Source organism: Siniperca chuatsi, linkage group LG4 (genome assembly GCF_020085105.1).
Source record: "Siniperca chuatsi isolate FFG_IHB_CAS linkage group LG4, ASM2008510v1, whole genome shotgun sequence".
Taxonomy (NCBI): Eukaryota; Metazoa; Chordata; class Actinopteri; order Centrarchiformes; family Sinipercidae; genus Siniperca; species Siniperca chuatsi.
The window spans coordinates 549,021-564,766 of record NC_058045.1 but is presented as its reverse complement, the minus strand read 5'-3'; the positions used below and the strand labels follow the sequence as shown (position 1 = coordinate 564,766).

General features: G+C 41.6%; 1 protein-coding gene across 1 annotated transcript in view; it reads right to left on the bottom strand.

Moving 5' to 3' along the window:
- The window catches only part of LOC122875064 (cytosolic carboxypeptidase 4), a 338,163-nt gene that overhangs the window by 108,232 nt on the left and 214,185 nt on the right, over window positions 1–15,746 (bottom strand). The window lies entirely within an intron of this gene.

Here is a 15,746-nt window from a genome sequence, read left to right as displayed (position 1 = left end):
GTATTGCACTTGTCAGTTTACAGCTTGTTTTGGGTGAGGAATTGTTAGAACTCCTAAGACAAGGAGAATATATGCAAAACCCTGGATGAAAATAAAGGTAATATCACATTACATTACTTTGGGCTTAAGTAGCATTCAGCTAATATGAATTTGAAGTCTGATAATGTAAAACCTCCTAAGGTTGATATTTGTAGAAAAAAAAAATTTATTTTAAATTTTTTCTAGAACTGAAGGCTGATAAGCAAGCAATAAAACATATAGGCCATCATAGGGCACTACAACTCTCTGCTAAGCTCTACACTAATTATTAATCATTCCTTCAAGGAAAACTATGTTGTTGTTTTTTGACAAATTAGGTTTTATTTATATAGGTCTGACCATCATTGTTATCAGGTATGATAAAATTCTACTCACCATGTTAATTGCTGAGATCTGGGAACACGATGACATCACATTTATTTTGGTGAATACAATGTGATTATAACTGATAGAAATAATAGACAGAGCTACAAACGAAAACCAAAGTTGTAATAAACTGTAGCTTTCCTTTACGAGAACACATTTTCAGATATATATTTGTTTGCTATCTTTGTAAGCTGGATGGCATATGGGTACATATACAACATAAATATGTCAGTTTGGAAGCTGTTGGAAGGTGTGTAGCTCCACTTGTGATGGCACTAGATGAGCTAGGCTTTCCCTCTGCTTAATTCTTTTTGCCAAGCGAAGCTAAACGTGTCCTTTCATCTCTCTGCGTCCAGCACTGATATCCATCTCCTCACCTGGCTGTGAATAAGATGCCATGCAAGTGTATTTCCCAAAGTGATCCTTTAAAAAGGGTCCACACCACTGTGTTTGCAACTACTAAACTACAAATCATGAATACTTAATACTTTGGTTGAGCATTTTTGAATGATCCACTCATTTAGATATTTTTGATGTATTTTTTCCCCTACACTTGCTGGCAGTTATTGGTTTCCATTCATTTCTGCATGTTACGAAAATCAATTAGCAGACTCTTGAAACTTGCTTGAGTTGTGTAATGCATCACAGTGAACATCAAGTCTGAATTTATAATGTTACATTACCGTTGTATGGTAATGCAGTTTAAGGGCAGATTAATGTTAAAAGTCTGTTGATATTAGTTCAACATATGTTCAGTGTCATAGATAACACAACTCAAGCAAGTTTCAAGAGTCTGACCATGAAGCACAGCAGCATGATTTGTAAACTGTCATAAGGGGTGCTGTATGGAGGTAAGTGGACCCAAAAGCAGATGACGAGGAAGCTGTCTCAGGGAAAAGTAGCCGGATGACTACCATGTTTATTGTGGGGTGGTATGCAGGCAAGTACGGGCAGAACAGTAAGCAGACAGGTAATGAGCAGACAAAAGGCAGATAAGTACCGGCTAGCATAGGTGAAAGCAGGGGAGTGAGTCAAAGGTGGGAACACAGTTCACAGGGGAGCAGGCCAAATCCAAGAATCCAAAATCCAAACTACAAACAAGGTCCACGGGAGAACAAAAAATCCAATACAAACTCACGGTAGATACGCTTAGCAGGAACAACACCATGTGTACAACAATGATACAACACAGAACAAAGAAAAGACCCAGACTAAATACCCTAGGGGAGGTGAGACAACGAGACACAGGAGCCAACAATCAAGGGAGGACCAACAATCAAGACTGGAGGGAAAAGACAGACAGGAAGTAAAAACACAAGACACACAAGGGAAGAAGAATACCACCAAAATAAACCAGGAAGTGATAACACCTAAACTACCACATAAACTGTGATGTAAAACCACTGGTATGATCCCAGTCCCACCTGTTCAGCTGCAGAGGTCCCCTGCCAACACCATATGTTCAGTTCACTGCCTCCTACAGCTCATTGGTCCAGCAGATGAGTCATCCTACATTACTACTGGCCTGCAGCTGGTTGAGGGCCATTACCATTGGCTTATGGAGTTACTGAGGTCCATTATAATTTGGTTATAAAAGCAGTGAAGCCTGGTACTATAGACTGAGAAGTCTTGGAACATTAGTTGCAAATAGTGAGATGGGTGTCACATTACTTCTCATAATAACAGCCTTTATCATCCATCCATCCATTCATCCATTTATCATGTGCCTTCAAGAAACCTTAATGACCATATTTATCCAGTGTTATAGCTCATAATTCTTATTCTCTTTAGTCTTCATCTTTGGTAGTAAGTGATCAGTAATGTGATGTCTGTACTGGACTACCTACAATACATTATCCTTTGATGAATTTTGAATTCTTTAATTTATTGTCTCTTGCTGTGCTTGACTTCTGTATTCACTAATGATGGCACAATTCTGGAGCTTTAGTGAAAGCAGTTGAGTCTCACACGGGATATGTTTGATGCAGGTGATGTCAGTCACATCCTGCTCACAGAGCTGTGTGTGTACTCCTGTATACTGTCCTGTCAGCATCACTTTGGGTAAATCCTCGCATGCCTTGTTCCCCGAGGAAGGTGTCTTTGCCTCAATTTTATATCAGAAAAAATTGTAGTTATGTTATATAATTGTTACAGACAGAGAGGCAGGAGACACCGATATGGAAACAGATGGTGGTGTATTGGGATTACAGCACAGCCAACACAGTATGCAGGTACGAGGTGAGGTTATGGGTTATCTATAGTAGGAATGATGTCCACAGATACTGTCCTTTGTCTTACTGGTTTGTTGGTAGTGGATTAGTAGATGTTCGGGAACCGGGAGAACACCCGAGGAAGGCTGGCAACTCCCACACTGGCGATGAATGTGCGGAGATGGGGAGGACACACTGGAGTGGAAACAGGCTGGAGTAGAATGGAGTGGAATCGAGTCCTTCTTGGTACTAACAAGACCGGACAACTGACTGAGGTGAGTGGTGTGCTTTTATCCTGTTTGTGATCAGGTGTTGATGGGGAGCAGGTGTGTGTGATTAGTATTCTGGTGATGGAGTGCACTGAGACTGGCTGATGGTGGAACCTGGAGTGTCTGTGACAGTAATAAGACATTTCACTCCATTTTTATTGTAGTGAGAACAATGGGGTGTATGTCTCCCCGACACACTGCATCACCATTTATGACCCTGTGGAATTCCATGGGGGGGAGTTTTGAATAAAACTTTGTTCAAACCTACAGATTTGGGAAACTGGCTTTCTCCCCTATCAAACAATAAATGTGCCAATTTGGATACCAGACAGAACAAGAACTTTTCTCCCCGGAGGAGATATATGTCTCGTCATGCTACTGGAGCAACAGCAAAATTTAAAGACAATTAACTGACTCTCTAGATTAGTTTAACTGAAGGAGGAGAGACTAAACACACAATCTTCCTCCTCATTATCTGTCTCACACACACACACACACACACAAACCCCCTCCCTCAGGAAGGAGTCTTCCTGAGTGCTGTTTACCCTGCCTAGTTTCACCTGAAACTGACCTTCTTTTGTTTCCATGATAGCCCAGTAATCAGGCCTACTGTTTTCTGGCTGCACCTCCCTCATCACTGTTAAGTACCTGATTAGCATATGATTGGCTTGACCATGGTGTTAATACACTGTGGTAAACAGTTGGCAAATTGAATCTCAGACCACCGTTTCTGTTTAAAGAGGGGTTTTCTTTTTTCACAAAAATGGCTTCTTTGACTCCTCTTTCAAACCAACTCTTCTCTCTACTTAGTCTTCACCTCCCTGTCTTCAAATGTGTGGTTTGTAGCTTTTAGATGCAATAAACTGATTAAACTACATTGCTCTGTTTTTGTGTGGGCATCTTGTCCTTAGGATGAACGAGTTTCTGTCTTAAAGTGTTGCCTGGTTTGAAGAAAACAGGAACATCGTGCTGTCTAAAGATCCTTTGTGGTTTTTCAGACAGTCCAGATGCATAAGGGATGGAGACACCATTCCTTCTTGGTTCTGTTTCCCTTTTGTCCTGTTTTTTGGCTTTTTAAACTTTGTTGAGAGCCCAAGTAGGATAACTACAGGGTGAGAGAGCATTCTGGACATGCCTTTCCTCCTTCTTCTTACCCTCTGAGCCAGTGGGCACTTCTAGGGCTCTATGTTGTAAGGTCCGGATTACACCCAGCTTGTGCTGCAATGGATGGTGTGAGTCAAAGAGCAAGTATTGATCCGTATGTGTTGGTTTCCTGTACACTTCTATCTGGAGCTTTCCGTCCTCTCCTCTGAGTGTACAACAATCAAGAAAGGCCAGGTGGTTCTCTTTGGCATCCTCTCGTGTGAACTTGATGTTGGGGTCCACAGTATTGATATGCTCTGAGTACGCTTCCAAGTCTTGTTTCTTGATCTTCACAAAGGTGTCATCCACGTAGCGGTACCAATGACTTGGTGGTGTGCCGGAAAAAGAGGACAATGCCTTCTTCTCAAATTGTTCAATGAGCTATATTGTGGCCAATTTATTACACGGAAATGTTAGTGTCTATAATGAGAATTCCTGGATATTAAATGCTCATCTGCAATTTTCTGTAGTGGTCCCCGTAATATTTGTTCTTAAAGTGTACTTAAGTAGAATATCACATGGCATGGCAGCGTTTGAGTCAAAAAATGTTTAAATGCAGTTCCAAGAATAAAACTTTACACTTATATCACTAGTTCAGTATATTCAATTAAATTATATTTATATTGCGCAAATTTGAAACATTAAATGTTGAGATGGTGTCTGCCTCCCGAACCCAAACTGGGATCTGATTCCACAGGAGAGGATCTTGATAGCTGAAGGCTCTGGCTCCCATTCTACTTTTGGAGACTCTAGGTAAGTCACCCTGCATTCTGGGAGTGCAGTGTTCTAGTGGGATAATAAGGTACTATGAGCTCTTGATGGTAATGCAACCACAAGGGGGCACAAGCCAGTGTCTTCTTGTGCCAGTCCCAAGTCTGGATAAATGCAGAGGGTTGTGTCAGGAAGGGCATCCGACGTAAAACACATGCCAAATTAAAAATGCGAATCATGAAAATGACTTCAATACCGGATCGGTCGGGGCCCGGGTTAACAATGACCGCCAGCGGTACTGTTGACCTGCAGGGGAAATGGACTACTGTTAGTGGAGGTAGAAGCACTCAGGTGGACTACATCTTGTGTAGACGTTGTAATCTGAAAGAGACCAGTGACTGTAAAGGGGGAGGAGTGTAGCCAGACAACACAGGATGGTAGTGTGTAAAATGACTCTGGTGGTGAGGAAGATGAAGAGGACAAAGGCAGAGCAGAGGATGAAGTGGTGGAAGTTGAAAAAGGAAGAATGTTGTGTAGTTTTCAGGGAGGAGCTGAGACAGGCTCTGGGTGGTCAGGAAGTGCCCCCAGATGACTGGACCACTACAGCTACTGTGATCAGGGAGACAGGTACTCGGTGTGTCATCTGGAAAGAGGAAAGTGGACAAGGAGACTTGGTGGTGGAACGAGGAAGTACAGGAGTTTATACAGAGAAAGAGGTTAGCTAAGAAGAAGTGGGACACTGAGAGAACTGAAGAGAGTAGACAGGAGTACAGGGAGATGCAGCGTAAGGTGAAGGTAGAGGTGGCAAAGGCCAAACAAAGAGCATATGAGGACTTGTATGCTAGGTTGGACACTAAAGAGGGAGAGGTGGATTTGTACCGGTTGGCCAGACAAAGAGATAGAGATAGGAAGGATGTGCAGCAGGTTAGGGTGATTAAAGATAAGGATGGAAATGTATTAACAGGTGCCAGGAGTGTGATGGGAAGATGGAAGGAGTGCTTTGAAGAGTTGATGAATGAGGAAAATGAAAGGGAACGAAGAGTAGAAGAGGTGGTGACTGGTGTGGAGCAGGAAGTAGTAAAGATTAGCAAGAGTGAAGTGAGGAGGACGTTGAAGAGGATGAAGAGAAGAAAGGTTGTTTAACAAGATTTTGGAGAGTGAGAGGGTGCCCGAGGAATGGAGGAGAAGTGTACTGGTGCCAATTTTTAAGAACAAGGGAGATGTGCAGAGCTGTGGCAACTACAGAGGAATAAAGCTGATGAGCCATACAATGAAGTTGTCGGAAAAAGTAGTGGAAGCTAGGCTAGGGGCAGAGGTGAGCATTTGTGAGCAGCAATATGGTTTCATGCCTAGAAAGAGTACAACAGATGCAGTATTTGCATTGAGGATGCTGATGGAGAAGTACAGAGAAGGTCATAGGGAGTTATATTGTGTCTTCGTAGATTTAGAGAAAGCGTATGACAGGGTGCCGAGAGAGGAGCTGTGGTATTGTATGAGGAAGTCTGGAGTGGCAGAGAAGTATGTTAGAGTGGTGCAGGACATGTATGAGAGCTGTAAGACCGTGGTGAGGTGTGCTGTAGGTGTGACAGAGGAGTTCAAGGTGGAGGTGGGTCTGCATCAAGGATCGGCTCTGAGCCCCTTCTTGTTTGCTCTGGTGATGGACAGGCTGACAGATGAGGTTAGACAGGAATCTCCATGGACTATGATGTTTGCGGATGACATTGTGATTTGTAGTGAGAGCAGGGAGCAGGTGGAGGAAAATCTAGAGAGATGGAGGTCTGCTCTGGAAAACAGAGGAATGAAGCTTATCCGCAGTAAGACAGAATACATGTGCATCAATGAGAGGGACCCAGGTGGAACGGTGAGGTTACAGGGTGCAGAGGGAAAGAAGGTGCAGGACTTTAAGTACTTAGGGTCAACGGTTCAGAGCAATGGAGACTGTGGAAAAGAGGTGAAGAGGCGAGTGCAAGCAGGTTGGAACGGGTGGAGAAAAGTGTCAGGTGTGTTGTGTGATAAAAGAGTATCAGCAAGAATGAAAGGAAAGGTGTTCAAGACGGTGGTGAGACCAGTGATGTTGTACAGCTTAGAGACAGTGGCACTGAAGAAAAGACAAGAGGCAGAGCTGGAGGTAGCAGAGCCTAAGATGTTGAGGTTCTCTTTGGGAGTGACGAGGATGGACAGGATCAGGAATGAGGACATCAGAGGGACAGCTCATGTTAGATGTTTTGGAGATAAAGTCAGAGAGGCCACATTGAGGTGGTTTGGACATGTTCAGAGGACAGACTGTGAATATATTGGTAGAAGGATGCTGAGGTTGGAGCTGCCAGGAGGTCTAGAGGAAGACCAAAGAGGAGATTTATGGATGTAGTGAGAGAGGACACGAAGTTAATTGGTGTGAGTGAAGAGGATGCAGAGGACAGGGTTAGATGCAGGCACATGATTCGCTGTGGCGACCCCTGAAAGGGAACAGCCGAAAGGAAAAGAAGAAGCTCTTGATGGTGCCTGACCACTAAGAGCTGCACGAATAAGTCCCTTAAGACTGTCCAGTTAATCGAAAATGCTGCATCATGTGTACTGTCAAGAACTAGGAAAAGAGATCATATTTCTCCAATATTAGCTTCTCTGCACTGGCTCCCTGTAAAATCCAGAATAGAATTTAAAATCCTTCTCCTCACCTACAAAGCTCTTAATGGTCAGTCACCATCATATTACCCAACTAGAACACCACAATCCCAGAATGTAGGGTTATTTGTGATTCCTAGAGTCTCCAAAAGTAGAATGGGAGCAAGAGCCTTCAGCTATCAAGCTCCTCTCCTGTGGAATCAGATCCCAGTTTGGGTTCGGGAGGCTGACACCATCTCCACATTTAAGAGTAGGCTTAAGACTTTCCTCTTTGATAAAGCTTATGATTAGAATCTGGTTTGGCTCGGGGTTTCTGCCTCTTAAAAGGAAGTTTTTTGCCAAGTGCTTGCTCATGGTGGGATTTGTTAGCTCTCTGTAAATACTATTATAAAGACTACAGTCTGGACCGGCTCTATAGGAAAAGTGCAATGAGATAACTTCTGTTGTGAATTGGAGCTATATAAATAAAATTGAATGGAATTGAATTGTAGGTGAGGAGAAGGATTTTAAATTATATTCTGTATTTTACAGGGAGCCAGTGCAGAGAAACTAATATTGGAGAAATATGATCTATTTTCCTAGGTCTTGTCAGTACATGTGCGACAGCATTCTGGATCTTAAGGGACTTATTGGGACAGCCTGATAATAAGGAATTGCAATGATCCAGCCTAGAAGCAACAAATGCACGGACTAGTTTTTCGGCATCATTTTGAGACAGGATGTACCTGATTTTTGCAATGTTACATAAATGAAAAAAGGCAGTCCTTTAAGTTTGTTTTATGTGGGAGTTAAAGGACATATCCTGATCAAAGATAACTCCGAGGTTCCTTACAGTGGTGCTGGAGGCCAGAGCAATGGCATCTAGAGTAACTATATCTTTAGATAATGAGTTTCGGAGGTGTTTGGGGCCAAGTACAATGACTTCTGTTTTGTCAAAGTTTAAGCTTAGGTAACTGGTTACTTTCATCTGGCTTGATTGATAGATACAGTGCATCCGGAAAGCACTTCACTTTTTCCACATTTTGTTATGTTACAGCCTTATTCCAAAATGGATTCAATTCATTTTTTTCCTCAAAATTCTACAAACAATACCCCATAATGACAATGTGATGTTTGTTTGAAATATTTGCAAAATAATTAAAAATAAAAAACAAAACAAAAATCACATGTACTTAAGTATTCACAGACTTTGCTCAATACTTTATTGAAGCACCTTTGGCACCAATTACAGCCTCAGATCTTTTTCAGTACGATGCTACAAGCTTGGCACACGTATTTTTGGGCAGTTTCTCCCATTCTTCTTTGCTCAACTTCTCAAGCTCCATCAGGTTGGATGGGCCGCATTGGTGCACAGCCATTTTCAGATCTCTCCAGAGATATTCAATCAGGTTCAAGTCTGGACTCTGGCTGGGCCACTCAAGGACATTCACAGAGTTGTCCCGTAGCCACTCTTTTGTTATCTTGGCTGTGTGCTTAGGGTCATTGTCCTGTTGGAAGATGAACCTTCGCCCCAGTCTGAGGTCCAGAGCACTCTGGAGCAGGTTTTCATCAAGGGTGCTTTTGCTGCATTCAACTTTCCCTCGATCCTGACTAGTCTCCCAGTTCCTGCCACTGAAAAACATCCCCACAGCATGATGCTACCACCACCATGCTTCACTGTAGGGATGGTATTGTCCAGGTGATGAGTGGTGCCTGGTTTTCTCCAGACATGACGCTTGCCATTCAGGCTAAAGAGTTCAATCTTTGTTTCATCAGACCAGAGAATTTAGTTTCTCATGGTCTGAGAGTCCTTCAGGTGCCTTTTGGCAAACTCCAGGTGGGCTGTCATGTGCCTTTTACTGAGGAGTGGCTTCTGTCTGGCCACTGCACCATACAGGCCTGATTGGTGGAGTGCTGCAAAGATGGTTGTTCTTCTTGAAGGTTCTCCTCTCTCCACAGAGAAACACTGGAGCTCTGTCAGAGTGACCATCAGGTTCTTGGTCACCTCCCTGACTAAGGCCCTTCTCTCCCCGACTGCTCAGTTTGGTTGGGCAGCCAGCTCTAGGAAGAGTCCTGGTGGTTCCAAACTTCTTCAATATACGAATGATTGAGGCCATTGTGCTCATTGGGACCTTCGATGCTGCAGAAATGTTTCTGTACCCTTCCCCTTCCTGTACCCTTTCTGTACCCTTTGTATTGTGTGCCTCAATACAATCCTGTCTCGGAGGTCTACAGACAATTTCTTGGACTTGATGGCTTGTTTTGTGCTCTGACATGCACTGTTAACTGTGGGACCTTATGTAGGCCGCTGTGTGCCTTTCCAAATCATGTCCAATCAACTGAATTTACCAAAGGTTGACTCCAATCAAGTTGTAGAAACATCTCAATTATGATCAGTGGAAACAGGATGCACCTGAGCTCAATTTTGAGTGTCATGGCAAAGGCTGTGAATACTTATGTACATGTGATTTTTTCGTTTTTTATTTTCAATGTAAGCGCTGTGAATACTTTCCGGATGCACTGTATAATTGGGTATCATCTGTATAACAATAAAAGTTTATGGCGGGTTTCCCAATAATATTGCATATATAAGGAAGCATATATAAGGTGAATAGAATTGGTCCAAGCACAGAACCTTGTGGAACTCCGAGATTAACTTTGGCATGCATGGAAGATTAATCGTTAGCATGTTCAAACTGAGATCGATCTGATAGATAGGATTTTTTGGCATTACGGAGAGCCTTCCTTTATGTTTTAAGACTATCTTGCCAGACTAAACAAGATTCTTCCAGATTGGTGGAATGCCATTTCCTTTCAAGTTTTCACAATGTTTGCTTTAATATGCGGATTTGGGGGATATACCATGGAACTAACCTTCTTTTTTATTATCTTCTTTTTTAAAGGGGCAACAGAGTTGAGCATCGTTCGCAGTGAGCCTGCACGAAGAACCATCAGATAGACATCTAGTCTTGGGGTTTTTGTCTAATGGCGTGTACTCCAGTAATAGGAGTTCATAAGTTATTAAATAGTGGTTCAATAATGGAGGATTCTGTGGAAAGAAATGCTCAATTTCAATGCCTTATACCAGAACAAGGTCGAGGGTGTGGTTAAAACAGTGAGTGGGTTTATGTACACTCTGACAGAAGCCAATCAAATCTAATAATGAGATAGATGCAGTACTAAAGGCATCATTTTTGACGTCTACATGAATATTAAAATCACCTACAATAATTACTTAATCTGTTTTAAAGACTAAACTTGATAATAACGCTGAGAATTCAGATAAAAATTCAGAATAAGGACCAGGAATGTGGTACATTATAACTGTCGTATTTTCCATGTTGGGTGTGAAAGACTGAGAGAAGTCTTTCGAATGAGTTATAATTTAGTTTAGGTTTAGGGTTGATTAATAGGCTTGAGTCAAAGATGGCTGCAACTCCACCTCCTCGGCCGGAGGCTCAAGGCATGTTAGTATTAATATGACTGGGCGGAGTGGATTCATTTAGGCTAACATATTCCTCATGACCCAGCCAGGTTTCAGTAAGACAAAATAAGTCAATATGATACTCTGATATTAAATCGTTCACTAGTACAACTTTAGATGACAGAGATCTGATGTTTAAGATTCCACATTTAATTCTGCTATTTTGTTGTGCTATTTCAGCAGTGGTAATTTTGTTTAGGTTTTTATGTATAACTCCTCCTCTATTAACTGATTTTATTAATTTAAGTGGTCGGGGGGCAGACACTGTCATTAAGGAGTTTTGGGTGGGTAACTGCTCTGGAAGCACAAAGAAGCTTGTAGAACTGCAACTCTGCCTCCTGGTCTCAACTCTGAGTTGTCATGGTTTAGGTCCACTAATAAACTTGGTTAGATTTCTAGATATGAGAGCCGCTCCATCCAAAGTGGGATGAATGCCGTCTCTCCTAATCAGACCAGGTCTTCCCCAGAAAGTCTGCCAATTATCTACAAAGCCCACATCATTAGCTGGACACCCTGGTCAGGTATGGCAGGGGCCCAGAGAAAAGACATATACACAAGGTGAGACCGAGGTGGGGCACATGTAGTAAGTGGGCATAGACTGGGCATGAATCCACTAGCGATAGCCTTTTAGAGGGCTGTGAATCTGGAGTTACAGTCCGTAACTAACTTTCACGCCTATTCAATTTGAAAGAGGTGTAACCTTTGTGTTTATAGGGTTGGCTTCGCTTTGCTGCGGTCCAGCCAAAATAGTTCCAGACAAAAATGATGTGAGAGAGCACAAAGTGTGACAGAGAAACCATCCTAGGTCAGCTTCAGCTACCTGGAGGCCATGCCGGTCCTGCTAAATGATTATTGATTATGTTTGATAATAAACGGCTTTCAGAGACAAGCTGTGATAAGCCTTTTTTAATTAGAGACAAGAGGAGTGCGGCAGGAAGCAGGCTGCTTTGTCTAATCCATCTACTCTGAAGAAAAGCTTGTATGTCAAAGAAAGAGGAGAAATATATGGGTTTACATATGTCATTATGAGTTTTATGAAATCAAATCAACTTCAAATTCAAACATGGTTTTTAAACTGAAATGAGAGTAGTTACAAGCTTGTCATTCAATAAGGTGCAATGTGCAATGAAAGTTTTTTTTCTCATCTGTGTTTTGTCCTATTTATTTTAACTTGTAGATAACTTGACATCATTGCAAATGAGGGCAATCCCAATGGTTCTTCAAGTTTAAATAAAGGTTTGAAATACAATTTAATGAAATGAAAGTCATGGTGCTGCTCTAAACCCACTGACATGGCTGGTTGTTATTAGACCTGATTAGCATACTCATTTGCATACACAGGAAGAAGACTGGAACTGATTGGCTGTGAAATCAAGGCTTTGTTTGTACTCAAGTTTGGGCTGTTTGTCCAACATACACACACTCACAAACACACACATCACCCTTCAGGATAAAAAAAGCCCACACATGCTTACACACAAATCTACATAAGCATACCTGGGAGCCTCTCTGCCTCATCAGTCTCATAGTGAAACAACATATTTTGAAGGTTTTAAGGTTAATTGTCTTGTTCAAGTGAACATCAGCTGTCCTCACATGGAGTGAAATCTTTCTGCTGCACCTAAAGGTGACTGCCAACCTTTGGGAGGTACTAAAGATCAACAATAACGCCTTCAGCAGGGATGGGATTTGGCGACCTTAACAAAATCAATGTGGAGTGCAAATTGGGCAGCGAGAAAGACAAACACTGAGGGAAAGAAAGTTAATTGCTAGTGGCAAAAATACCCGTCACTAGATAAATGCACTTGGGATGAACCACAGTCTGAACTCATCGTGGCTACACATTATTTGGTGACTTAAAGTTGTAATCCTTAAGAATTCAGCCTAAGTTGTTGCTGAAATTTCTCTATACGAGTTCACTTTTTCAAAACTCAGTCAGCACAACAGTAGTCAATATGGACTAAACTGTGGATCACTTTTCATTGCTTTTACACACAATGTGCTCAATGACCACAAAATTCATGAACTGTTTTCTTCTGTTGTCAAACTCAACCACCACCAAATATCTGTGTATTTACAGTCCATTTTGCACATGTTTATATACTATTGTAAAACTGTTAAACTTACGTTCATAACACAAAATTACTCAATTTGCTACATTCTGCTACATCTACATCTGAAAATATATTTTTTTTAAATGCATAAACTCCTAATTGGGACATACAACACTGAGCACCTATTTTCATTCCTTGATGACCTCTATGAAAGACTTGTGCCAGGTGAGGAAAGGGGGCAGGTGAGGAGAATCCAGAACATTTTGTAATTGTACGGGACAATGTGGCGTTTCACCATCTCTTCCAGTCACAGAGTGGTTTACATTTCATCCCAGGATGGTGTCACCTTTCCCTCCACCTTACTCTCCGTTCCTCAACCCCACAGAGGAAATCTCCTCACAGAGATGACCACCAGCCACATGATCAGAGTACGGTCTAGACCTGCTCTATAGGAAAAGTGCAATGAGATAACTTCTGTTATGAATTGGCGCTATATAAATAAAACTGAATTGAATTGAATTGAAAATGTTGCTGTTGGCAGACACATTTTGTCAGTGTTCTGGTAAAAGAGTTGAACCTGAGATGTGTCTGAAGTGTTTTGGTTGCTTTAGTACATTTTGATTGTTAGGTCAACTGTTGTGCTGAGCTGGATGTCAGTAAAGAGAACTGTGTTTGACTAGTTTTGAAAAAGTGATCTCAAAATGTGTGTTACCAATTGTAAAAAAAAAACAACTAATAGTACAGATCCCAGAGTTCTGTTGGAAATGACACTGGGGACAGTAAACTCACCTTTACAGCTACTCTGTCAGAAACAGAAGAAGACAACGGATGTATCTGGTAGATCAACCAAACAAACTGTGAGCTGAGAGGATTCATTACTTAATAAAGAAGACGAGAGAAGTGAGTCAACAATATAATTCAACATATAATATAAAGACGCAAATACATTGAAAGGCTATTTCTGAAGAAAAAATGCACAGCTTGAATAGTCTAATATAATGAATATCTTAAGAATTATGTCTTGAAAGCCATTATGTGTAGCATTTTTATCTGCTTATAACATCTATGAAATTATTCTGATTTGAATACTCACCATTAGGCCATCCCCCCTGTTAAAAATGTACAAATTGCCTACTGGTTAACCAGTTTATATTTATGACTCTTACCGTTAATCCGTTTACATTTCTGGCATTGTGTACATATGGTTTTTGCACCTTATTGATAATCGTTATTATTTATATTTTGTTTTTATTTGCACTATATATTTGCACTCATTCCTCCTTTGTACTGCAACTGCTGCACAACAATTTAAAAGTTCTATCTTATCTTATCTTTGACAGCCATGTAGCAAAGGGATCTTGAGGAAATATCAGGCACCAAGGAAACTGACAGGCACACAATTCAAGTGAAGGGAAACATGAAAAAAAATGTTCTGGTAACTCACAATACATATGAGCAATATAAGCAGATACGGGTGCAAGGGAGAGCCTAAAGGGGCATGTTTTGCACTCTATGAAATCAAGAAAAATCATGTCGCTTTGCAATATATAACATCAGAAAGATCAGGTCTTATCTGACAGAGTATGCCGCTCAACTCCTTGTACAGGCACTGGTCATCTCATGCTTTGACTAATGTGACGCCCTTCTGGCAGAGCTGCCAGCATGCACAGAAAAATCTCTCCAAATGGTCCAAAATGTGGCAGCACGTCTGGTCTTCAACCTGCCAAAGGCAGCTCATGTCATTCCACTTTTCATTACTCTCCCTTATTCTTCTCATTTACTACAATCTACAAATGAAAAAAACAAACTTGTTTTACCATCACTGCAAGGCAGGAAATCTCAATCCAAACCCTTCTCCTGTGTGATCCCTCAAGTTACCAAACTCGATTAAGTCAGCAGAATCCCTTTCTGTCTTCAAAAATTGGTTGAAGACCTATCTCTTTCGAGAGTGGTTGTGGTTAACCAGCAGTTACAGTGTAGGAGGAAAGTGTCAACCAACCAACCAACCAACAGACAGCAGCAGCCCACCACAAACCAGACACCCGCTCAGACCACTCCAGCTCAGCGTCCAGCAGCAGCAATTGCACAACGACCACCACAGAGCAACCTGAGCAGCAACAGCAAAAGCAGCAAATCTGTGAGTGAGACTGCGATCATTAGTGAAGACCCCGCATTGTGGCCAGATAAATTGACAGATAAGGAGAAAATTGAAATAGTAAAAAAGGCCCCATACAAATAAAGGATATCAAGTTCCCAAAAAATACAGACACGGCCCCAAGAAGGTTTACAAAAGAAAACTATGAGATAACAATGAAAAACATGGAGAAACTAACAAGTGGCTAATGTATTCAGTCAGTGCAGATGCTGTATTTTGTTTTAGATGTCGTGTCTTCAGAAAAAGAGACACACAGCTCGACATCAATGGCTTTCGGACGTGGAAACATATCATATAACCTGCAGATCAACCATTGGAAAAATAGTCCGTAGGAGACTGTTAGCCATTGTGTGCCATTTGGCTGAACGGAACCAAGTATTTCGAGGCCACTCAGCGCACCTTTATGAGCCCAGAAATTGCAACTTTCTGGGTCAGGTAGAACTAATGGCCCAGTTTGATCCTGTAATGAATGAGCATTTGAGGAGGATTTAAAACAAGGACTGCAAGGACCATTATTTGTGCAAACAAATCCAAAATGAACTCATATCACTGGTTATACAGAAAACAACAGATGCTATTGTTGATCAGATCAAGAGAGCTAAGTACTTTGCTGTCATCGTGGACTGTACACCTGACAAAAGCCACAGTGAGCAGCTGTCCGTGGTCATAGTAAACTGTGAAACAAACGTTGCTGTTTCCATTGAGGAGCATTTT